Source organism: Rattus rattus, chromosome 7 (assembly GCF_011064425.1).
Source record: "Rattus rattus isolate New Zealand chromosome 7, Rrattus_CSIRO_v1, whole genome shotgun sequence".
Classification (NCBI taxonomy): domain Eukaryota; kingdom Metazoa; phylum Chordata; class Mammalia; order Rodentia; family Muridae; genus Rattus; species Rattus rattus.
Window position 1 is genome coordinate 91747963 of NC_046160.1, and position 27318 is coordinate 91775280.

The 27318-nt window shown below is 36.7% G+C and overlaps 1 protein-coding gene across 1 annotated transcript in view; it reads right to left on the minus strand.

Annotated features, from left to right (window-relative positions):
- LOC116906140 (proline-rich receptor-like protein kinase PERK14) overlaps positions 1 to 27318 on the minus strand; it is a 133659-nt gene that overhangs the window by 17078 nt on the left and 89263 nt on the right. The window lies entirely within an intron of this gene.

Here is a 27318-nt window from a genome sequence, read left to right on the forward strand (position 1 = left end):
TACATTCTCTTCTATTAGTTTGAGTGTCTCTGGTTTTATGTGGAGGTCCTTGATCCACTTGGGATTGAGTATTGTACAGGGCAATAAAAATGGATCTATTTGCATTCTTCTATATGCTGAACGCCAGTTAAACCAGCACCATTTGTTGAAAATGCTTTCTTCCACTGAAGGATTTTAGCTCCTCTGTCAAAGATCAAGTGATCATAGGTGTACAGTTTCATTTCTTGGTCTTTGATTCTATTCCATTCATCTACCTGCCTGTTTCTATACAAATGCCATGCCAATCATGACTTGATTGGTTAAAGTCACATGGAGGTATTTTATATTATTTGGGACTATTGTGAAGGGTGTCATTTCCCTAATTTCTTTCTCAGCCTGTTTATCGTTTGAGTAGAGGAGGGCTACTGATTTGTTTGAGTTAATCATACAGGCAGAAGATACCATAGAAAAAATTGACACAACCGTCAAAAAAATATAAAAAAAAAAAAACAAACACAAAAGCCCCTAACCCAAAACATTCAGGAAATCCAGGAAAAAATGAGAAGGTCAAACTTAAGGATAATAGGTATAGAAGAGAGGGAAGATTCCCAACTTAAAGAGCCAGTAAATATCTTCAACAAAAGTACAGAAGAAAGCTTCCACAACCTACAGAGATGCCCATAAACATACAAGAAGCCTACAGAACTCCAAATAGACTAGACCAGAAAAGAAATTCCTCCTGTCACATAAGTCAAAACACCAAAACAAAGAAAGAATATTAAAAGTAGTAAGGAGAAAAGGTCAAATAACATATAAAGGCAGACCTATCAGAATTACACCAGACTTCTCACCAGAGACTATGAAAGCCAGAAGATCCTGGGCAGATGTCATACAGACCCTAAGAGAACACAAATGCCAGCGAAGGCTATGTCCAGCAAAACCCTCAATTAACATACATGAAGAAACCAAGCAACTCTAGGAAAAAAACAAACTTACACAATATATTTCCACAAGTCCAGCCATACAGAGGATAATAGATGGAAAACTACAACACAGGAAGGGAAACTACACCCTAGAAAAAAGCAAGAAAGTAATCTTGCAACAACCCAAAAGGAAGAGAGCGGCACAAACATAATTCCATCTCTAACCAGAAAAATAACAGGAAACAACCATCATTATTTCTTAATATTTCTCATCATCAGTGGACTCAATGAAAAGACACAGACTAATGGAAAGGATACGTAAAGAGAACCCAGCATTTTGCTGCATACAGAAAAAACACCTCAGTGACAAAGAAAGACACTATCTCAGAGTGAAATGCTGGAAAACAATTTTCTGAGCAAACGGTCCCAAGAAACAAGCTGGAGTAGAGATTCAAATATTGAATACAATTGACGTTCAACCAAACGTTTTCAGAAAAAATAAGGAAGAACACTTCATATACATCAAAAGAAAAATCTACTAAGATGAACTCTCAATCCTGAATATCTATGCTCCAAATGCAAGGGCATCTACATTCATAAAAGAAACCTTACTAATGTTCAACACACACATGGTACCTCACACAATAATAGTGGGAGACTTCAACACGCCACTCTCAGCAATGGATGGATCATTGAAATGGAAACTAAACAGAGATACAGAGAAACTAACAGAAATTATAAACCAAATGTATTTAAGAGATATCTATATAACATTTCATCCTAAAACAAAAGACTATACCTTCTTCTCAGCACCTGATGGTACCTTTCCCAAAATTGACCATATAATCAATCACAAAACAAGCCTCAACACATACAAGGAGATTGAAATAATCCCATACATCCTATCAGATTACCACAAACTAAGACTGCTCTTCAATAACAACAATAATGACAGAAAGCCCACATATACATGAATGAACAATGATCTACTCAATGATAATTTGGTCAAGGGAGAAATAAAGAAAGAAATTAAAGACTTTTTAGAATTGAATGAAAATGAAGGCAAAACATACCCAAAATATGGAACAAAGTGAAAGCAGGACTAAGAGGAAAACTCATAGTTCTGAGTGCCTGCAAAAAGAAACAAGAGAGCATACATGAGCAGTTTACATCACACCTAAAAGCTCTAGAACAAAAATTAACAAATACACCCAGGAGGAGTAGACAGCATGAAATAATCAAACTAAAGACTGAAATCAACAAAGTGGAAGTAAAAAGAACTATACAAAGAATCAACAAAACCAAGAGCTGATTCTTTAAGAAAATCAACAAGATAGATAAACCCTTAGACAGACTAAATAGAAGACACAGGGAGAGTATCCAAAATAACCAAGTCAGAAATGAAAAGGGAGACATAACAACAGGATCTGAGGAAACTCAAAAAATCATCAGATCCTACTTCAAAACCCTATATTCAACAAAACTGGAAAATCCTGATGAAATACACAATTGTCTAGACGAATGCCAGGTACCAAAGTTAAATCAGGATCAGATAAACAATCTAAAGAGTCCCATAATTCCTTAAGAAAGAGAAGCAGTTATTAAAAGTCTCCCAACCAAAAAGAGCCCAGGACCAGATGGGTTTAGTGCAGAATTCTATCAGACCTTCATTGAAGACCTCATACCAATACTGGCCAAACTATTCCACAGAATTGAAACAGAAGAAACACTATCCAATTTTTTTCTATGAAGCCACAATTATGTTTAAACCTAAACCACACAAAGTCCCAACAAAGAAAGAGAACTTCAGACCAATTTCCTTTAAGATTGTGGACATAAAAATACTCAATAAAATTTTTCAAACCAAATCCAAGAACACATCAAAACAATCATCCATCATGATGGATGGGCTTCATCCCAGGGATGCAGGGATGTTTCAATAGATGGAATTCATCAACATAATCCACTAGGTAAAGAAACTCAAAGAAAAAAAACCACATGATCATTTGATTAGATGCTAAGAAAGCATTTTACAAAATTCAACGCCCCTTCCTCATGATAAAAGTCTTGGAAAGATCAGGAATTCAAGGCCCTTACCTATACATAGTAAAAGCCATATACAGCAAACCAGTAGCCAACATTAAACTAAATGGAGAGAAACTTGAAGCAATCCCACTAAAATCAGGGATGAGACAAGGCTGCCCACTCTCTACCTACTTATTCAATATAATACTCAAAGTCCTAGCCAGAGCAATCAGACAACAAAACGAGGTCATAGGGATACAAATTGGAAAGGAAGAAGTCTAAATATCACTATTTGCAGATGATATGATAGTATACTTAAGTAACCCCAAAAGTTCCACCAGAGAATTACTAAGCCTGATAAACAACTTCAGCAAAGTGACTGGGTATAAAATTAACTCAAAGAAATCAGTAGCCTTTCTCTACTCAAAGGATAAACAGGCTGAGAAAGAAATTAGGGAAATGACACTCTTTGCAATAGTCCAAAGAAAATAAAATACCTTGGTGTGACTCTAACCAAGCAAGTGAAAATCTGTATGAAGTCTCTGAAGAAAGAAATTGAAGAAGATCTTAGAAGATAGAAAGAACTCCCAGGGTCATGGACTGGCAGGATTAATATAGTAAAACTGGCCATTTTGCCAAAAGTAATCTACAGATTCAATGCAATCCCCATGAAAATTCCAAATCAATTCTTCAAAGAGTTAGAAAGAAGAATTTGCAAATTAATTTGGAATAACAAAAAAATCCAGGATAGGGAAATCCATCCTCAACAATAAAAGAACTTCTGGAGGAATCACCATTTCTGACCTTAAGCAGTATTACAGAGCAATAGTGATAAAAAAAAAAAAAAAATTGTATGGCATTCGTAAAGAGACAGGTACGTAGACCACTGGAACAGAACTGAAGACCCAGAACTGAACCCAACACCTATGGTCACTTGACCTTTGACAAAAGACCTAAAATGATCCAGTGAAGAAAAGATAGCATTTTCAGCAAATGGTGCTGGTTCAACTGGAGGTCAGCATGTAGGAGAATGCAATTTGATCCATTCTTACCACCCTGTACAAAGCTTAAGTCCAAGTGGATCAAGGACCTCCACATAAAGTCAGATACACTCAAACTAACAAAAGTGGGGGAAAGCCTCGAACACAGGGGCACTGGGGAAAATTTCCTGAACAAAACACCAATGGCTTATGCTCGAAGATCAAGAATCAACAAATGGGACCTCATAAAACCGCAAAGCTTCTGTAAGGCAAAGGATACTGTCATTAGGAGGAAACGGCAAGCAACAGTTTAGGAAAAGATCCTCACCAATCCTACATCTAATAGAGGACTAATAACCAAAATATACAAATAACTCAAGAAGTTAGACTCCAGAGAGGCAAATAACCCTATTAAAAATGGGGGTACACAGTGGAAGGGGAAGCCCTGGGTCCTGCTAAGACTGAACACCCAGTGAACTAGATTGTTGGGGGGCGTGGTAAGGGGGAGGATGGGAGGGGGGGGGAACACCCATAAAGAAGGGGAGGAGGGGGATGTTTGCCGAAAGCAGGAAAGGAATAACACTCGAAATGTATATAAGAAATACTCAAGTTAATAAAAAAAAAAAAATGGGGTACAGAGTTAAACAAAAAATTCTTAGCTGAGGAATACTGAATGGCTGAGAAGCACCTAAAGAAATGTTTAACATCCTTAGTCATCAGGCAAATGCAAATCAAAACAACCCTGAGATTCCACCTCTTATCAGTCAGAATAGCTAAGATCAAAAACTGAGATGACAACAGTTGCTGGTAAGGATGTATAGAAAGAGGAACACTCCTCTATTGTTGGTGGAATTGTAAACTAGTACAACCACTCTGGAAATCAGTCTGGAGGTTCCTTAGAAAATTGGACCTTAGGACCCAGCTATACCTTTCCTGGGCATATACCCAAATGATGCTCTAACATATAGCAAGGACACATGCTCCACTATGTTCATAGCAGCCTTATTTATAATTTCCAGAAGCTGGAAAGAACCTAGATGCCCTTCAACACAGGAATGGATTCAGAAAATGTGGTACATCTACACAATGGAGTACTACTCAACTACCAAAAACAAGGACTTCGTGAAATACATATGCAAATGGATGAAACTAGAAAATATCTGCCTGAGTGAGGTAACCCAATCTCAAAAAGACACACATGGTATGCACTCACTGATAAGTGGCTATTAGCCCAAAAGCTCAAATTACCCAAGATAAAATCCACATACATGAAGCTCAAAAAGAAGGTTGACCAAAGTGTGGGTGCTTCAGTCCTTCTTAAAAGGGGTAACAAAAATATGATAGGAGGGGATATAAAGACAAAGTTTGGAACAGAGACTGAAGGAATGGTCATTCAGAACCTGTCCCACCTGGATATACAGTCCATTTACATACAGCCACCAAACTAGATAATATTGATGAAGCCAAGAAATGCATGCTGATAGGAGTCTGATATAGCTGTCTCCTGAGAGGCTCGGTCAGAGCCTGACAAATACATAGGCTAGTGCTAGCAACAAACCATTGAACTGAGAACAGGGTCCCCTGCTGATGGAATTAGAGAAAGGATTGAAGGAGCTAAAGGGGCTTGCAACCCCATAAGAACAACAATACCAACCAACCAGAGCTCCCAGGGACTAAACTACTACATAAAGTCTACACATGGAGAAAACCATGGCTTCTGCATATGTAGCAGAGGATGGCCTTGTTGGGCACCAAAGGGAGTAGACCACGGCTGGATCCCTCACCCCCAGTGCGGGAGAATGTCAAGGGCGGTGGGAGGGGATAGTTGGGGAGGGGGAACACCCTCATAGAAGAAGGGGAGGGGGATAGGATATGGGGCTTATGGCCAGAAACCCAGGAAAGGGAATTAACATTTGAAATGTAAATAAAAAATATCCAATTTAAAAAAAAAAAGAAACCCAGGAAAACACAAATAAACACTTAGAGGAAATAAATAAATCCTTTAAAGCCAATACAGAGTATAGGATAAATGAAATTAATAAAATTGTTAAAAGAAATTAGAAATAGAAGCAATAAACAAAACACAAACTGAGGGAATCCAGAGATGGAAAAAACCTAGGTAAATGAACAAGAAATACAAATACAAGCATAACTAACATAGTACAAGAGTTAAAATAAATAATCTCAGGCTTGGAGGATATGTTAGAATAAACTGATATATCAATCAAACAAAATTAAATCTAAAAAATTCTTGACACAAAACATCCAGGAAATCTAAGACACTATGAAAAGACCAAACCTAAAAACAATATGAATAGAAGAATCCTAGCAAAAAGGACCCGAAAATATTTTTAATTCAATCACAGAAGAAAATTTTCCTAATCTTAAGAAGGATAAACGTATAAAGGTACAAAGAATTTACAGAACACAAAATAAGACTGGTGGAAAAATGGTTTCCTCTGGGGTCAGCTAAGAAGTGGTATAAGGAATGTATGCCCGACCCATGCCATGTGGCACTGTGCAGGAGTTGTCTTGGGCTGGTGGGCATCAGATTCAGTGGTGCCAGACTTGAGGGGAGGGTTGCTTGCTACCCACCCGAGCTGCATGAGGCCAGGCTGAGGTTCATCTCAGGTCTAGTCTGTTGGCCCAGGCCTCATGGTGGCTTTTTTTTTTGTCTTTGTTTTTGTTTTTTGTTTTTTGTTTTTTCCAATTAGAGACAGAAAGGGCATAGTTCCAGATAGGAGAGGAACAGTACAGGAATTAGGAGAAGTAGAGGGATGGGAAACCATAATCAGAATACATTATTTGAGATAAAAAATTTTAATAAAAGAAAATTTAAAAAGTTAAAAAAATAAAGGTATAACAATCAAAAGTGTGTGTGTGTGTGTGTGTGTGTGTGTGTGTGTGTGTGTGTGTGTGTGTGTGTATGCGCACGCGCGTTTGGATACTATACATAGTATCAGAAACAAATTCAATCTCCACTTTGTAGTTTTAAAACTGTGATGATAAATGCTTTTTGTCTAAATATTTACCAATATGTGTGTATGTGTAAGAGAATGCAGGTGACTTTGAGGTCAGAAGAGAATGTTATGAACTGTGGTGGTTTGAATAAAAATGGCCTTCATAAGCTCACATATTTGGTCATCAGGAAATGGAATTGTTTGAGAAGGATTAGGAGAGATAGCCATGTTGCAGTAGAGGTGGCCTTGGAGGAAGAGTTTCACTGGGGATGGGCTTTGAAGTTTTAAAAGCCCACAACAGGCCCAGTCAGTCAGAGTCTGTCTCTCTCTCTGTCTTTCTCTGTCTCTCTCTTTCTCTCCCCCTCCCCCCGCCACACACACTTATAGATCAGAACATAGCTCTAAACTACTTCTTTAACATGCGGCTACCTGCCACCACGCTTTCTTCCTCTATGACATGACGATAATGACTAAGCCTGAAACTGTAAACAGCCCCCCAATTAAATGTTTGTTTTGTTTTTTGTTGTTTATTTGTTTTTTGATAAGTGCTACTGTGGTTATGGTGTCTCCTGACAGCAATGGTGACTAAGACAGAAACTGAAACTTGGGTATGAACTTAATTATTATTTATGTTCTTAATTACTATTTATGTTCAGCTAACATTTGTGAGTTTGAATATTTATAAATTCTACCTCATAGAATTAACAAGAAATGATGAATTAAAAGGTACAAAAAAATTATTTATTTCTTTTGTTTTTTTCAAGACAGGGTTTCTGTGTGTAGACCTGGCTGTCCTGGAACTTGTTCTACGAGCCTTGAACTCTGAGATCCGCCTGCCTTTGCCTTCCAAGTGCTGGGATTAAAGGCATAAGCCAACACCACATGGCTGAAAAAGATAAAAAATAAATAAGAATGTTATAATGGGGCAGGGAAAATGGCTTAGGAACAGAGTATTTACCTAGCATGAATAAGGCTCTGCATTTAAGCTCTAGCGCCATAAAAAGAAACCATACTGGAAAATAGTATACATAAGTATTGACTTGATAAGGTTTCATCATAGTATAAATGTGCTTACTTTGCAATTTTTTAAAATTTCAAATAAATATTAAAAATAATATGAAAAGTAGCAAATACAAAAAGAACTATGAGGAAGAAAAGAGGATGAGTATTGAGGGAAAATAATTTTAAAAGATGATATTTGGCTGAAGGCATTCATGAAATGTCATTATGGCTGGACACATTTGTTAACTGAGGTATATGTAGAGGTGAGGAAAATGCACAGCCATTTCACAAAAAAAAAAAAAAACAAAACTGTTAACAGAATGTGAACTATACTACTGTTGTGTTATTTGAACAACCATATTGCTTAGTTATAAGATAAAGGAAAAAAATGAAAGATGTACCTATGTACCTATTAAGGTTTAAATATAAAATGTACCACACACTTTCATATATTGAACTGAACACCTGCTTATGAGCTGAAAAATCTATTTTGGAACTTGGTCTATAACTGAGGGTATGCCTTTAAAACTTACTGCTGGTCTCAGGAGTCTTTCTCCCATATCTCTACTTTCTGTCTTCTAGAGTGGGGCATTATCTGCAACATATTCCTGATAATGTGATATTCTGCCTCCATAAGGGCCAGAATCCATGGAATCAAGGCCAATAAATGGAAACCTCCAAAACCATGAGACAAAATATAAATCTTTTTTTTCACATTAACTTAATTTCTTCATGTATTTTTCCATACAATAGATAAACCTAAATACTTCAAAGCTTTAATTAAAAAAAAAAAAAAGGACCGAAGGGGAAAAAATTAAAATGTTAGCCCACAGAAAGCACAATAGACAAGATGGACTTATTCTATAAACTGTTGAAATGGTGAGTGTCCTAGTTTACTTTTTGTTGCTGTAACAAAACACTAGTCCAAAAAACTCTGGTTGAAAAAAGGGGAGGGGCATTTTTTAGCTCACAAGCCATCATCATTACAAGCCAACACAAGGACCTGGAGATAGAAAACAGAAGCAGAAACATGGAAAAAAAAATGGAAAAATGATGCTTTCTGGCCTATTTTCTCTGTCTTATACAGCCACTTTTTTTTAATCCAGTGTATCAATTAGGGATGTCAACTCCTACAGTGGGTTAGGCCCTCCCATATTGATTTGAAATTAAGAAAATGGTTCACAGACATACCCACAGGGCAAATCTGATGGAGGCAATTCCTCAATTGTGGGAACTTCCCAGGTTTGTATCAGGTTGACAAAACTAAGCAGTACCATATAACCTAATAACAAAAATTTAGAAAACTTAATCTAATAATGACTTAGAGATATACTGCTGTGAACAGACACCATGACCAAGGCAACTCTTATGAGGACAACATTTAATTGAGCCTAGCTTACAGGTTCAGAGGTTCAGTCTATTATCATCAAGGTGGGAGCATGACATCATCCAAGCATGGTGCAGGAGGAGCTGAGAGTTCTACATCTTCATTTGAATGCTACTAAGACTGGCTTCCAGGCAGCAAAGATAAAGGTCTTAAAGCCCATGCCTACAGTGACATCTACTCCAAAAAGGCCACACCTATTCCAATAAGGTCATGCCTCCTAACAGTACCAGTACTTGAGCCAAGCATATTCAAACCACCACAAATAGTAATATGATTAATATTATTAGATTCCATAATGTTGTTAAACAGGGCAATAACAAGAATGAGTCAAGGGCACAGAAATTTGTTATTATTTAATGGCTAACTTGTTCAAAGGAGTAGGTATCATTTGCATAAGTTTCAAGAGATTTAAACACAAATTTTCTTCTTAGTTGTAATATAATACTCGGATAACTAAATAAAAGCAAAGTATTTTAATAAATGTGAAATCTAAAACTAATATTTCCCAAGATTTATATTTAAAGGGACAACAATTTAAAACTAGATGTGTCAATCCAATTAATGCTAGAATTTCAGTTTTAAAGTATCCTTAATATGGAATTACTAGAAAAGCATAAGCAAGAATTCCAGACTTACTGCAAAGTATTCCAATTAGGAATAAGTTTATTCTCTATGTTTTATTGCTTTTGTTGAACTGTTAAGTATAAAGCGTTTATTTTGAAATCAAAGTCATCTTAGTCAATAAATTTTCTTTTTCAGCAATCCCATCATAGCTTTAGTTACTAAAACAATGTTTTATAATTCAGAAAATAAACCTCAGTTGACAAAAGTCACAGGTACCTTCATCTAACTCCTAAAGAAAAAAAGGGGGGGGGATAATTAAATTGTCAACTAAAATTACCCAACATATTCTTGACATGTTATATTAGTTTCTCATCTAGAAAACTTTCTAGTAAAGGCTAGACTCACAATTATATAAACTCATATGAAAAGCTTTCCAATAACTAAAATTTTTTCAACTAAATGGCTTTTTGACACTGAAGTTCATGGAGACCAAACCAACCACAAACTTGGTATGTAGACAAGAAGGACCTCAGGTTTCTGCTATGACATACAATGACAGCCTCAATGCAACCCTCTTATATCTAACATGTTTCTTTTCCTTTTCTGAATTCAAGATCTCTATCTTTGATTCTTGACAATTTTATTATAACATTTTGGTACAGATTGTTTAAACTGAGCATGATTAGAGATCTTTGAATTTATTTTACCTGAATGTTTCATTTTTTTCCCAATTTGGAAACCAAATAAAACTAACTAATTAATATGTGGGGAAACATACACAGGAATAATATAAAAACAATACTGCCCGTTAAATAACAAGTCCATAATGAAGGAACTTAGGTCTAGAGTTTGTTCACAAATATGATTTCTTCCAAATAAAAGAAATGACATACACCAGAAAATTGAAATAAAGTGATAAATCTTGCAAAAGTCAATAAAGTAACACATTAATAAAGTGAAAAAATTATGTAACCAACAAGCATAGCCTAATATTACAAACTCCATTTTGTATTCAGTCATCTTATGTTAAGCTTGAACTTAGTTACTGGAAAAACCACAACTTGTTTCAGGGACCAAGACACCACAGCAACAGCCACTCCATTCTTGGTAAAAAGCCAATCAGCTTCCAACCATGACTACTCATAACAAGCTGAAATCATTACTAGCCAATAGCCAAGCTGCAATTTTCAAATGTTAACCAATCATATAACTGCCAAGTTGGAAAGCCCCTTACCCTGCTAAAACTATGAAAAATAGACAAGGCTTCAGCAGCTTGTGGATTTCCACACCCATTCACTGAGTTGGAGAGATCAGAGCTTGAGCTTGAATAAAGACTCTTTACTTTTGCATACAACTTGAATTTCTGGTGGTCTTTGGTGGTCTGTGGGGACACCAAGATCAGGACACAACAGTAATCACAACATAGAAAAAAGTGTGTAAAAGCCTAAGTCTCCTGCTTAAAACAACACACTAGGAATAGAAGAGACTTTGACAATACAAGAAATGATACTTATAAAAACAAAAACACAGTTAAAAAGTTAGGGATATATGGCTTACTGGGCCTGGTATGCATGCCTTTAACACCACCCCTTAAAGCCAAAAGCAGGAAGCTGTAGGAGTAGGGGGCATAGGATCTCTTTGAATTTGAAAGGTGACTTATTTACATAGCAAGTTCCAGAGTATCTGGGGCTGCATAGTAAGGACCTGTCTCAAATGACAGAACAAGGGGAGGGAAGAGGAAGGTGGGTATGGGCTTGAGGTCTCCAAGCTCAAGCTCCACCCAGTATGGAATTTCAGTGTCTTCCTGGCAGCCTGCAGAAGACAGTCTCCTGCTGCTTTCAGATCAACATATAGAACTCTCTGCTTCTTCAGCAACCTATTTGCCTGCACATTGCTACATTTGATGCCATTTTGATAATGGACTGAACCTTTAAAACCATAAGCCAAATCCAATTAAATGTTGTCCTTTATAAGAATTGTTTTGGTCATGATGTCTTTTCACAGCAAGGAAACCCTAACAAAGACAATATTTAGTAGACAAAAACTCAAGAAGATATTAACAAACTAAATCCAGTAGCACAATAAAAAGATTCTACATCAAATGAGTGTGCATGGACTCAAGACATGCACTTATCAACATAACTTTGATATACAATAATGACAGGTTGAAACAAAAACCACACAATCATAAAATTCAACAGAAGCATGCCTCAAATAAAGACCATAGGTAATAAATAATTGACAAAGTACTGAATTAGAAGGAACTAAAAGTTTTCTTTTTCATATAGAATAAGACAGGAAAGCCCAATTTCACACTATTAATAAACACAACCAGGGAAGGACCTATTAAAGCCATCAGGCAAAGAAAAGGAAATAAAGTTATCCAAATTGAGAAGAAGGAAATCAGGATGTCACCATTCACACTTGACATAATCCTACAGATAAATAGCAATAGAAGAATCTACAAAATAAACTGTTAGAACTGGTTAATGAGTTCAGAAGGCTTTTAAACAAAATCACAAAGTGTTTTATCTTCAATAATGAACTATATGAAAAGAAAATCAAGGAAACAATTTCTGGTATAACAGCTACAAACATACAACGATAGATATATGTTCAAAGATGTGAAAGATCTCTACTAAAAAAAAAATCTATAAAGAACTGATGAAAAGAATTGAAAAGGACACAAAGAAATGGAAGGATATCATATGTTAATGAGGAGGAAGCCTTAGTGGTACTTAAATGTCCATATTACATAATCCAAGAGTGAAAGCAATACTTTTGAAATACCACTGATACTCTCCATAGAACTAAAAAAAAAAAAAAAAAAAAAATTCTAACATTTGTATGAAAGAACAACTTCAAACAGTCAAAGCATATATGTAGAACAACAACAAAAAAAGCAGGAGGTATTGTGATTAAAGTTCAAAAACCACTGCAAAGCTATAGTAACCAAAACAGCGAGCATTGACATAGGCATGGCAGTGGCTCTGTCTAGGCTGTGGCAACAGATGCATGTGGTGTAGACCTGATCACATGACAAGGACCAAGAAGCAGGGAAGACAAGACAGAACCAATGCTAGGTACTGTCATCAAAGGCCCACCCAAAGTTATCTACTTCTGCACTTAGGGGCCACTATGAAAAGTTTCATATCCTTCAGAATTGAACCATAAAATGGGCACTGAGCATTCAAACCATAAGCCTGTGGAAACAATTTCAGATTAAAACCATGTGATTGCTAAGTCTGTCAATTTGACTACATCTGGAAATAAATAATACCCAAGCGCCTGAGCACACCAGTGAGGGATTATTCTTGGTTGTATCTTTGGAGGTTGGAGGACACTCCCTAAATCTGAGCCATACCTTCTCTTGGCAGCCTATATGGAAGAAAAAAGCTTTTTGTTTTATTCGTGCTTGTCCTCATTTTCATTGAAACATTTATATATCCTGCTGCTGAGGCATTTCTTACTGGCATTAAAGACTATGTCTATGCAATTTAGATGCACATTGAAGACCACATGAGAGATCCAGTCTTTTGAACTAAACAATTACTGACTTCTTGGGATTTCTATAGGGAGACAGCTATTATTGGACTAGCTAGAGCACAATCTGTAATCTATTCTAATAAATCATATATATCACATATCCATATATTTATCTGTTCTGTTCCTCTAGAGAACCCAGACTAATAAACATATCATAGCCTCGGTAAAAATATCTTGATAAATTTAAAAAAATAACACAATAATTTATTACTACAATGTTCTTAACTAGGTTAAAATTAGGGTGCCAGCAAGATGACTAGTAAGGGTGCTTACTGCCAAACCTGATGACCTTGAGTTTGATCCCTGGAAGGGAAATGGTTCAAGGAGAGAACTAATTCCAGCAGTTGCTCTCTGACCTACACACACACACACACACACACACACACACACACACACACACACACACAAAGGCATTCATCATTGCTTAGAACTGACAATTTTTGGTCTGAGTAATTCCTTATAGGTATTTATCCAGGAGAAATGAATTATTATGTACACTTAGATATGTCTTCATTAAAAAGTCTTACATGCTCCCCAGCTCGAAAAAAAAAAAAAACAAAAAAAAAATAAAAAAAAAAAAAAAAAAAAAAAAAAAAAAAAAAAAAAAAAAAAAAAAAAAAGAAAAAAAAAAAAAAAAAAAAAAAAAAAAAAAAAAATAAAAAAATAACAAAAAAAAAAAAAAAAACAAAAAAAAAATAAATAAATAAAAAAGTCTTACATGCAGTAAACAATCAGGAAGTAGTCCACATGTTAATTAATGCGGGGGAGAGGGGAGGAAAACCTTGTGGTATAATGAAATATCATTCTGTATGAAAAAAGACCAAAATGACTGATATACAATACTATGGAAGAAACAAACCCAAAATATTATAGTAACTGAAAGTGTCTCACACAAAGGTATTCAGTATACTTCATATTAGTGTTATTCTTAGGTCAAATTAATCTGCAGAAGAAACATCAAAATATGGTTGCCTTTAAAAAATGAGAATTAGTACTAAATGATAATTGACTTAAAGGAACCTTTGGGCACAGTTATTACTATTGTATACAGTGACATGGATTTCTATTATACATGTACAGGGTCTGCCAATATTCAGAAAAATAAATTTTAAATTAAAAACCTCTAACTCACTAATAAATTCTAGCTAGTATGCATACTGAAGTATTTGGAAGAAAATGTACAGAAGTCTGAAGTTTACTCTGAGGTGCTAAAAGTAAAGTGAATTAACATGGAATGAACAACAGATAAATATCTAGTAGATACTACAATGAAGAAAAAATAAAAAGTTAGTAGAGGCCTGCACCCAGAGCTGACCCGATCCCACAGGTTTCTGTACCCAGATCCCATGGGGGCGAGAGAGCTGGACTCTCAAAAACGCAGAGAATTATGAGAACTAAGGGGAGACCACAACTTCTTCTTACATTCTGGGCCCAAGAAGAAGCTGCCTAGAGCCCTTAGGACACAGGAACCTAGGGGCAGTCAGGGACAGGATCCTCCAGGTCTCCCCCCTGCACCCGGAGCTAAAAGTCAGTCTCCAGGAGCTCTGACACACCTGAGAGCAGAGGTAAGACCATCACTTCTGCTCTGAGGGACCCGCCTGGAACCCTCTTGACACAGGAACCCAGGAGCAGTCTAGGACAGGATCCTTCAGGTTTCTGCCTGTGCTTGGAGCTGACCAGGTGCCACAGCTCTCTGAACCCAGATCTCCTTAGGAGAGAGTGGGACTCTCAGAAGTGTGGACCATTCTGAGAGCACAGAGAAGACCACCACTTTTACTTACATGCCTGGCTGAAAAAGAACCCACCTGAAGCCCTCTGGACACAGTCACCTAGGAGCAGTCTGGAAAAGGATCCTTCCAGTTTCTGACTGCACCCAGAGCTAATACTATGACCCAGCTCTCTGTACCCAGATACAGCTGGGATAAAGCTAGTCTCCAGGAGTGTTGACACACAGGCTTTCAGGAGGGTCAAGTCACTGTAAGACTGTCAGAGACATCAAGACCAGCTAACACACCAGAGATAAACAGATGGGAGTGAGGCAAGCGCAGGAACCTAAGCAACAGAAACCAAGACTACTTGGCATCATCAGAGCCCAATTCTCCCAACAAAGCAATACTGAATATCCCAACACACCAGATAAACAAGACTTACATTTAAAATCACATCTCATGATGATGATAGAGGACTCTAAGAAAGACATAAATAACTCCCTTAACGAAATACAAGAAAACACAGGTAAACAAGTAGAGGCCTTTAAAGAGGAAACATGAAAATCCCTTAATGAATTACAGGAAAACACAACCAAACAGGTGAAACAATTGAACAAAACCATCCAGGATCTAAAAATGGAAATAGAAACAATAAAGAAATCAAAAACAGAGAAAACCCTGGAGATAGAAAACCTAGGACAGAAATCAGGAGTTATAGACACAAGCATCACCAACAGAATATAAAAGATAGAAGAGAAGCTCAGGGGCAGAAGATACCATAGAAAACATTGACTCAACTGTCAAAGAAAATGTAAAATGCAAAAAATTCCTAACCCAAAACATCCAGGAAATCCAGGAAAAAATGAGAAGGTCAAACTTAAAAATAATAGGTATAGGAGAGCGTGAAGAGTCCCAATTTAAAGGGACAGTAAATATCTTCAACAGAATTAAAGAAGAAAACTTCCACAACCTAAAGAAAGAGATGCCCATAAACATACAAGAAGCCTATAGAACTCCAAATAGATTGGACCACAAAAGAAATTCCTCCTGTCACATAAGTCAAAACACCAAATGCACAAAACAAAGAAAGAATATTAAAAGTGGTAAGGAGAAAAGGTCAAGTAACATATAAAGGCAGACCTATCAGAATCACACCAGACTTCTCAACAGAGACTGGGCAGATGTCATACAGACCCTAAGGGAACACAAATGCCAGCCCAGGCTTCTGTATCCAGCAAAACTCTCAATTAACATACATGAAGAAACCAAAGTATTCCATGACAAAACCAAATTTATACAATATCTTTCTACAAATCCAGCCCTATAAAAGATAATAGATAGAAAACTCCAACAAAAGGATGGAAACTACACCCTAGAAAAAGCAATTAAGTAATCTCCTTGCAACAAATCAAAAAAGAAGAGAGTGACACAAACATAATTCCATCTCTAACCAGAAAAATAACAAGAAACAACAATCATTATTTCTTAATATCTCTCATCATCAGTGGAGTCAATTCCCCAATAAAAAGACAGAGACTAACAGACAGGATATGTAAAGAGCACCCAGCATTTTGCTCAAAGCATACAGGAAACATACCTCAGTGACAAAGACAGACACTACCTCAGAGTGAAAGGCTGGAAAACAATTTTCCGAGTAAACAGTCCCAAGAAACAAGCTGGAATAGCCATTCTAATATCGAATAAAATCAACTTTCGACCAAAATTATCAAAAAAGATAAGGAAGGACACTTCATATTAATTAAAGGAAAAATCCACCAAGATGAACTCTCAATCCAGAATATCTATGCTCCAAATGCAAGGGCACCTACATTCATAAAAGAAACCTTACTAAAGCTCAAAACACACATTGCGCCTCACACAATAATAGTGGGGGACTTCAACACACCACTCTCAGCAATGGACAGATCATAGAAACAGAAACTAAACGGAGACACAGTGAAGCTAACAGAAGTTATAAACCAACATTTCATTTTATATATACATATAATATGTATACATACACACACACACACACACACACACACACACACACACATATATATATATATATATATATATATATATATATATATATGTACACACACACACACACACACCTTCTTCTCAGCACCTCATGGTACCTTCTCCAAAACTGACCATATAATAGGTTACAAAACAGGCCTCAACAGATAGAAGGAGATTGAAATAATCCCATGCATCCTATCAGATCACCACGAACTAAAGCTGGTCTTCAATAACAACAAAAACAACAGAAAGCCCACATACACATGGAACTTAAACAATGCTCTACTCAGTGATAGCATGGAAGAAATTAAGAAGTTAAAGATTTTTTAGAATTTAATGAAAATGAAGGCACAACCTACCCAAACACAATGAAAGCAGTGCTAAGAGAAAAACTCATAGCTCTGGGTGCCTCCAAAAAGAAACAGGAGACAGCATACCCTAGCAGCTTGACAGCGCACATGAAAGCTCCAGAACAAAAGGAAGCAAATACACACAGGAGGAGTAGACAGCCAGAAATAATCAAACTCAGGGCTGAAATCAACCAAGCAGAAACAAAAAGAACTTGCCACGGACCACTCAGATGGAGGACACCATGGGAGAAGCAGGGCTCTGGTACTCAGGAAGGCACAGGTTCGCCGCAATGTCAGACAGACACAACACACTCAGGGTGGTTTGAATCTGCTGCGATTTTACTGAAATCTGCTTTGCGGTTATATACAATGTTTGAACAGGAGCTAGTTTTTTGACTCCTTGCCAGGGTACACTCAAACAGTAACCAAGAAAAAGTTTAACAGTTTACATGAAGTTCAGAACAAAAAGCAAGACAGGAAATAAATTTATCTGAGAATCAGACGGTGGTCATATACCTCATTTATCTCAATCTCTAAATATCATCTCTCAGGTTAACAACAGGACAGTCAGCTGTAAGGAATCTTTAGTCTTTTACTCTCTTTTAGCCAAAATTTATGTAATTGTCTTTTTAAAGAAAGAATAGTTCCTTTTGATAATAGGCAAGCATGGGGACGTGATCTGGCCAAGTGTTCTATAAAATTTAAAGAATAATGTAATACTCTCTTTCCATCAATATTAACCCATCTATTACCTTCTTCATCATAGTCCCTGTGTAGGGCAATGGTTCTGTAGTAGTCCTGTATCTACTCATGCTGTTTTTACCTAAAGGAGGGGCCTACCACCTTCCTCTAATTAAATAATGTTTTTTTCCATGTAACTACTTAATAGGAATTCCTAAATGTTTGAATTTTTTTATAATTGACGGAACTTTTCCCTCTAATAGCTAGCGCCTTAATTTTTTCACTATCTAGAAGGTCTGGATTTTCTACAGTTAATTCTTCCTGTTGTAAGTTACTGACCACATCTCTTAGGGTTTTATTTTGATTCTTCTTAATTTTTGCTAGTGCTTTCAAAAGAGGCATGGTCCATAAAGACCAAATCAGGTTGATGTTCCTGTTAGTAGAGAAAGAAACAAAAGAGCAAATATGTAACTCCCGATCATACCTATTTGAATCAGCTAGGCAGAAAGTCTATTCGAATTAGCTAGGCAGAAAGTCGAGAAGGAAGTGGCCAAGTGTCTCCAGGAGACCAAGTTCCAAGGAACACATATCTCTGGCCTGCTGACTCCGATTGTTTCATGTCAGACCGGCTCCACTGGAGCTGGCGCAGCAAGAACTATACAAAGAATCAACAAAACCAAGAGCTGGTTCTTTAAGAAAATCAACAAGATAGATAAACCCCTAGCCAGACTAAACAGAGGGCACAGAGAGAGTATCCAAATTAACCAAGTCAGAAATGAAAAGGGAGACATAACAACAGAATCTGAGAAAATGAAAACAAACAAACAAACATCAGATCCTACTACAAAAGCTTATATTCAACAAAACTAGAAAATCTGGATGAAATGGACAATTTTCTAGATAAATACCAGGTACCAAAGTTAAATCAGAATCAACAAACTATCTAAACACTCCCATAACTCCTAAAGCGGTTATTAAGTCTCTCAACCAAAAAGAGCCCAGGACCAGATGGGTTTAGGGTAGAATTCTATCAGACCTTCATTGAAGACCTAATACCAATACTGGCCAAACTATTCCACAAAACTGAAACAGAAAGAACGCTACACAATTCCTTCTATGAAGTCACAATTATGCTTATAACTAAACCACACACAAACACCCAACAAAGAAAGAGAACTTCAGAGCAATTTCCCTTATGATATCGACACAAAAATACTCAATAAAATGCTCTCAAACCGAATCCAAGAACACATCAAAACGATCATCCATCATGATCAAGAAGGCTTCATCCCAGGGATACAGGGTTGGTTCAATAGACAGAAATCCATCAATGTAATCCACTATACAAACAAACGCAAGGAAAAAAAAAAACACGTGATCATCTCATTAGATGCTGAGAATGCATTTGACAAAATTCAATACCCCTTCATGATAAAAGTCTTGGAAAGATCAGAAATTCAAGGCCCTTACCTACACATAGTAAAAGCAATATACAGCAAACCAGTAGCCAACATTAAAACTAAATGGAGAGAAACTTGAAGCAATCCCACTAAAATCAGGGATGAGACAAGGCTGCCCACTCTCGTCCTACTTATTTAATATAGTACTTAAAGTCCTAGCCAGAGCAATCAGACAATAAAAGGAGGTCAAAGGGATACAAATTGGAAAGAAAGAAGTCAAAATATCCCTGTTTGCAGATGAAATGACAGTACACTTAAGCGGCCCCAAAAGTTCGACCAGAAAACTACTAAGTCTGATAAACAACTTTAGCAAAGTGGCTGGATATAAAATTAACTCAAATCAGTAGCCTTCATCTACTCAAAGGATAAACAGGCTGAGAAAGATATAAGGGAAATGATACCCTTCACAATTGTCCCAAATAATATAAAATACCTTGGTGTGATTCTAATCAAGCAAGTGAAAGATCTGTATGACAAGAACTTCAAGTCTCTGAAGAAAGAAATCAAAGATCTCAGAAGACAGAAAGATCTCCCATGCTCATGGATTGGTAGGATTGAAAAATGGCTATCTTGGTGAAAGCAATCTACAGATTTAATGCAATCCCCATCAAAATTCCAACTCAATTCTTCATAGAGTTAGAAAGAGCAATTTGCAAATTCATTTGAATAACAAAAAACCAAGGATATCAAAAACTGTTCTCAACAATAAAAAAACTTCTTGGGGAATCACCATCCCTGACCTCAAGCTGTATTACAGAGCATTAGTGATAAACACTGTAGGGTATTGGTACAGACACAGACAGGTATATCAATGGAGTAGATTTTATCAATACACTTCTTGTTGATAGTTGATTGTGTTTAATGTATTCTATTTGTAGTCTTTGAAACACATTTTTGTGATTTTATAGTGTTCACTCAGACCAGCTAAACTAATTTCTTGAGACTTATTTCTCTAATTTGTTCAAAACTAACCCAGAGATATGTGTACAAGACTTAAAAGCAGAAGTGAAACCAAGGCTATTGATTTCTGAAGATTATTTATGGTTACAGGTGGAAGATCAAAACAGAGGCACCAGCCTGTTATACACTTAGTCTTCCAGTAGTTGGAAACCCCGCTCCACATCTGAAATACCTGGCTTCCTATTACCCTAGCAAACTTTTAACTTCTCTACTGATTCTTATACCACAGGATAGCTGATTCATTACTTTTCTCTGTGCTTCTATTTTCTTCTTTCAAATTTTTACTTCTTTGCATTTCTCTCATAATCATGCATGATTTCAATTCTCTAATGAATTGAGTTTTTTTCTACTAACAAGCAACAAAACTTTGACCAATAGAAATCTTTTTAATTTTTATTAATTCTTTGATATAATGGATTTTGATCATATTCATATCTCCCCCAATTCTGTATTCACTCAACATTGTGTCCATTTTTACAATTATTTTTTTTGAGGTCTTAATATAATTATATCATTCCCTACTTTACTTTCTTCTATCCAAACCTTCTGACACACACCTCCATTTTCAAATCCATGGCCTGTTCTTTTATTAATTGTTGTTATATACTGTGATGGCTATGGTTCTACATCTGGAATTAATTAAAACCCAAAGGACTGGGCACACTTCTGAGAGGTTTTTTTCCTTCATTAAATCATTTGAAGTGGGAAGATTCAATTCTAATCTGGATCTTTGAGGTAGGAAGAGCCACTTTTAATAATCCAGATATTTTTTAAGTGGGATGATCCACCTTTAATCTGGGTTTCATCTGATGCTGGCGGCCAAAATAAAGAATATGGAAGAAGGAAGCTTGTCTTTCCTTGCTTACTTGTTCTTGCTAGCAAGTACATTCCTTCACTGGCACTGCAGCCTATTTCTTTGGAATTCTGCCATATAGTGAAAACCAACTGAGACATTCAGCCTCATGGACTACTACTGATTCTTGGACCTTCCATTGGTAGTCATGTTGGAATAGCTACACCACAGACTATAAGCCATTTTAATAAATCCCTTAGGATACTTAAATGGACAAATTAGATAGATAGATAGATAGATAGATAGATAGATAGATAGATAGATGATAGATAGATAGATAGACAGACAGACAGACAGACAGACAGATAGATATAGACCAACAGACAGATCGATTCATTCTCTTAAGTTGTGTTCCTCTAGAGAATTCTGAAATATGCATATATCCCTTAGTTGACTGTAGGTCTTTATGAAGAGTTGAAGCTTCGGGGCTTCCTCTGTCAACTCTTGCCTGTCTATTGTTATCCTTGTTCAGGCAGTCATGTTGAAGCTTTATGGGTGTATCTTCTGACTTAACTAGGCAACACAATCCCATAGCAAACTCCGTGATCCTCTGGCTTTTACAATCTTTCTGGTCCCTTTTCTACAATGATCCCTAAGCTGTAGGTGGATAGTTGTTTTGCTTAATGAATACATTGAGACTGAAGTCCATAACTCTGGAGTTTGATTCGGTACAGTTTTCTGTAATGGTCTCTGTCTGTTGCAAAGAAAGTTTCCTTGATGAAAGGTGAGGATTACACTTACCTCTAGGTATAAGAAAAAATATTTATAATGTAATTAGGAATTATACTGATGTAGTAAAGTGGGGGCTGTACATTCTCCTCCAAGATTCATGACTTCATTAGCCCTTGGTAGTTGCCTAGGTTTCTAGTACTAGGCATGATTTTCTTCTTGTTACATGTGTGTTGAGTCCAATTAGAAAGCTGTTCATTGCCACACAGGCAAGCTTGCCCCTTTTAGGGTTATTGTGGTTAATAGGTGTCATAAGTGGCTTCAACTGATGATAGCTTTCCTCCTTTGTAAGTCTGCATGGCACTTTCTGGTACCATGAAAGCTAGTTGTCAGGGAAGAGGTAAGCTCTTCTGAAAGAACCTACCGCATAATACTGCTGCATCAGGGAATATGTATTTTTAACTTTGGAAGTTGGAGGACACATTCATACCATTGTAAGTGGTCTTAAAACTTTAGTCTACAGGTGTGGGACTTTGAATCTTAGGTCTAAGGAAGCCAGTCTGAAATCTGGATTCATCTTGGAGGTCCTAGAGCCTGAGCCTGTTAAACCAAGACTAGTGCTGGCATCTACTAGGCAGCCTTGCACACCATGTCTCCTGTAGCCTAGACCCTTGATCCCAGGGCTATAGTTTTACATGTCAGTTTGAAGCCTGAAATATTGAATTCTAACCTGGTAACTTACAATTTGGGGCGACCCTGAAGCCTTACTGTATATAGTTGGGACCTGATTGCATAGAAGCTGGAACCATAAAGCCATTATTTTAAAAAATGAGCACTATTTATTTATTCATCAATTAATTAATTAATTAATTAATTAATTCAGACACAGTCTTATATGTCATCCTCATAGTCTTACTATGTCGTCCTGGCTGACCCAGAACTCTACGTACACCAGGGTAGACTCGAATTCAAGTTCTGCCTGTGTCTTCCTCCCCAATGCTGGAATTAAAGGCATGAGCCAGCACATCATGCAGAGAAGCATATTATTTGTAAAGTAATTTTCTTTTTTTTTTTTACTTATTTTTAAATAAATCTAGGGCTTTTTCAAGGAAAAAACAATTTTCCGTAATAAAAGAAATAGACTCAGTGTCAGTCTTTGATATGAAATCATGTCTTAGTCACTACTTGTTGAAAGTCTCAAGTAAAATCTCATTCACCAGCTTTCTAACTTGAAAACACATCCAATGATGCCAAGATAAAAATCCATTTGAGAGATTTAAATCTAAAAGACTTATATTTACATGGAAAGCATAGCTTCTACAGTCTGGGTTTATTTGGGGACTTGTTTGGATAGGGATTTTGGTGAAAATAATGGAAAGAAAATGCTTTCCTAAATGTGCTCTAGTGCTGACAACAAAAGACCAAAAAAAAAAAAAATGTAATTAAGACTAGATTCTTCCTATGTTTTTGTTTTTTTTTATATTTGGAGCCTAAGTTTAAGTGTGTGTGTGTGTGTGTGTGTGTGTGTGTGTGTGTGTGTGTGTGTGTAAGAGAAAGGGGATCATGGATCATGAGCAGAGAAAGAAATATCTTAAGGGGGTAGGAAATAGGGCAAGGGAACACATGCAATAAGAAAACAGAAGTGGGTGTAGTAGAATAAAGAAAATCAGCTAGAGAATGGGATATGGGGAAGGCTATGGAGGAGTATAGATGAGAACAATATAAAATGATAGGTATATATCAAAGTGCCATCATGAAATTCTTCATTTTTTAAGTTAATATTCCCCTCAAAAAGGGGTCCATATCCTCTTAATAAATGCTGGCTAATCAACTTCTTCTTTTGTATCAAAATTACTAAAATAAATTTTCCTATCCCTGGCTTTCTCTCTAAAATGAAGTCTAACTACTTAAATAATTCATAATTTGAAATAGCATTATTCAATCTTATTGTTTTTGAGTTATTCTAATCTTTAAAGGGCATGAAATACTACTTTTCCTTTTTCTCCAGTCAGTTTATCTGCCTTTAATACCCTTATGCTTTTCTTCTAGTGAGCAGTTGGATATTTATCAAATAACTGAAACTTAAAAAACAGTTCATAGCACTGCTTTTCTCAAATTATCATTCCCCGTAATTTCATAGTGGTATTGTTGAATGACACTAAAATCCAGAGATTAAATATCTAGGGGCAAGCTACCAAACCACCTGGTAGAGTCACTGGAAATCCAACTTATCTTAATAAAAATTTCTCTGTACTTTGCACTCAAGCTCCATTGATATGTGTCATAAGGGCTAATCTAATAAATCTATACAGGAAGGCTAAAATCCTGTAATGTTCTATGTTATAATTGTTTTTTCTTCAAGTAACCTAGAATACTACTAAATTATGGCAAGTTTTGCCAATCTCTTATTGACAATTGTATGTCTGCACTAAGAGAATATAAGGACTATATGCAAATATCCTGCCAGAATTGAAAACAATTCCTGCTATTCTTATATAGCATTTACTTTTTCAGACATTTTTCAGAAAATTTTTCATTCCAATTCTAAATAAAGGAAAAGAAAGATCAAAAGAAATTTTGGCAGGGTAGATGACTAATAGCATTGCACTAGGGGCAGAATTATAAGAATATTTTACATAGGATTGACTGGGTTAGTATAAAGTTTATTAGTAACTTCTAACCCTAATAACCAGAGTGATACTAATTATATCTATAACCAAGATCCTTGACATATGTGGAGAGTCCTACTTTTGAAAAGAGAAGTGAACACATAACTATTGGTAAGGCATAGTATAATACAAATAAAAATAAGACTTTTTTAAAAAAAAAATCCTTCACCTCCTATTGTGACTAAAAAGTAAAAGAGTACAGACTAAGGATAGCCAACACCATTATTGTGGGAAGATCTTAAAATGCTATCAAGCAATTTTTTAATGGGAATTATCTTTTACTTTATTGGATATTTTTTATTTACATTTCAAATGTTATCCCCTTTCCCACTCAACCACCCACCCCTCTGCACCTTCCCATCCTGACATTCCCCTGCACTGAATGGTGGTGGGGGTGGGGGTGGGGGTGGGGGTCCAGCCTTAGCAGGACCAAGGGCTTCTCATCCCATAGGTGCCCAAGAAGGCCGTCCTCTGCTATATATGCAGCTGGAGCCATGGCTCTGTCCATGTGTACTCTTTGGATAGTGGTTTAGTCCCTGGGAGCTCTGGTTGGTTGGTACTGTTATTCTTATGGGGTTGCAAATCCCTTCAGCTCCTTCAACCCTTTCTCTAATTCCTCCAATGGGGACCCTGTTCTCAGTTCAATGGTTGGCTGCTAGCATTCACCTCTGTGGGTGGTTGGGTGGGTTGAGTGTTGCTAAGGATGTGTGAAAAGACAAGCATTTCACATTACAGGTAGTAAATTGATTTAGTACAATCAATTATAGGAAATACTGGGGACAGTTCTCAAAACGTTAAAACAGAACCACAATATGATCAAAGTAATTCTAGTATTATATAAATATCCAGAGGGCATAAGACCAGTGCATTGAATACTTGTATCTGTATTGAACATTTAAATTCCATTAGATACAATAAACTAGGCAAAAGATCTTTCAGCAACTAAATGAAATAAAGAAAATGTGAACACTTGAACATTTGCATACATATGTATGTACTTATAGTCAAAATGAAATACCATTAGGCCCTGCAAAGTTAGAAAATGCTATTAATTATGACATGATGGATCAACCTAAGGGACATATTATTAAGTAAAATAAATCAAGTATAGAAAGAAAAATGCTACATCTATTACTTGTGGAATCTAGGAAAGATGAACTCATAGAAGTAGAGAACAAAATATTTGTGCCAGGTTGAAGGGTAGAATGCACATCACAGTTACAGTTAGGGTAAGTTCTTTATATGATAAAACATGGCATGATACTAGCTTATAAGAATGCACTTTAGCTCCCTTCCAGTATGTACCTCCATCTACGCTTCAGGTTGGTACATAGCCCTCTCACCCCACCCCACAGCCCTGCTGTCTTCCAGGAAACCTGATCTAATGAGGGATATGGGTGAGACCCATGCCCCGATACCTCTGCCTGCAAGGATCATACAGAGCCTAGAAGATGTGGGCTCTGCCCCACCCTGTTGGATCACCAGCTCCCTTCAGCCTGCACCTCCATCTGCACTCTCAGATCAGTACATAACCCCCACCCCCACTCCACAGCTTTCCCTTAATCCCAAAGAACTGCTCCGACCCAGGACACACAGTTCCACCTGCCTCCTGGGAGGCCTGCTCCAACCCAAGACTACTACTCCTACTATAGCAAGCTATAGCCTAACACACCTGAAGAGCAAGATTGTGACCTTAAATTCCATCTCAGGAAGACAACAGAGGCCTGTAAAGAGGATATAACTACTTCCCTTAAAGAAACAGTGCAAAGTAAGAATCATAATGAATAGAATAGGAATTAACCCACAGAATGGGAGCAAAATTTTGAATAAACATACAGGAGATAAGCATTTAGTCCAAAGTCTATAAAGTACTAAAACAACTAAAGAGCAAGAAAAAAAAAAAAAAAAAAGCCTGATTTTAAAATTGAACAAAAGTACTTGTAGAAACTATTCTTAAAAGAAGATATTCAAAGAATGGTAAGATGGATCAGCAGTTCGGAATGCTTGCTGCAAAATCTTAAGGATGAGAGTTTGAATCCTAGCATACACTGAACAAGCTAGGCATCCTGCACACATCTACATATCTACCTATAAGAAGATAGAGATAAAAAGATTGCTAGAGCTTGTTAACTTCCAGGCTTGCTGAGAAAACATAAGCTCCAGATTTGGGGAGAGACTCTGTCTCAAAGGAATAGACAGAAGACACTCAATCCCTTTCTGATGTCTGCACGCATGTTAAGGCACACATATACTCCAGACAGACAGACAGACACTCACAGACACACACACAAATAAATCTTTACAAAATAGAGAAAGATGCAAAAGAAGCCAAATCCAACTGATCGATAGGTTCATGGAAAAAAGTTCAAAACCATGGTTTGGCAATTTTTGGTATTTTTTTTTCTTACAGTACAATGGGGATGGGAGGGGAGGATAGTTCTTAGGAGTAAAAACATATGCTACACAAACATAAGAAGCTGTGTTTAGATTTAGCACTCACAAATCTGGGCAAGACTGCCACCAATGGTAATGGTAAATCCCAATGTGGAAAATAGAGGCAGAGGAATCTCTAGAGC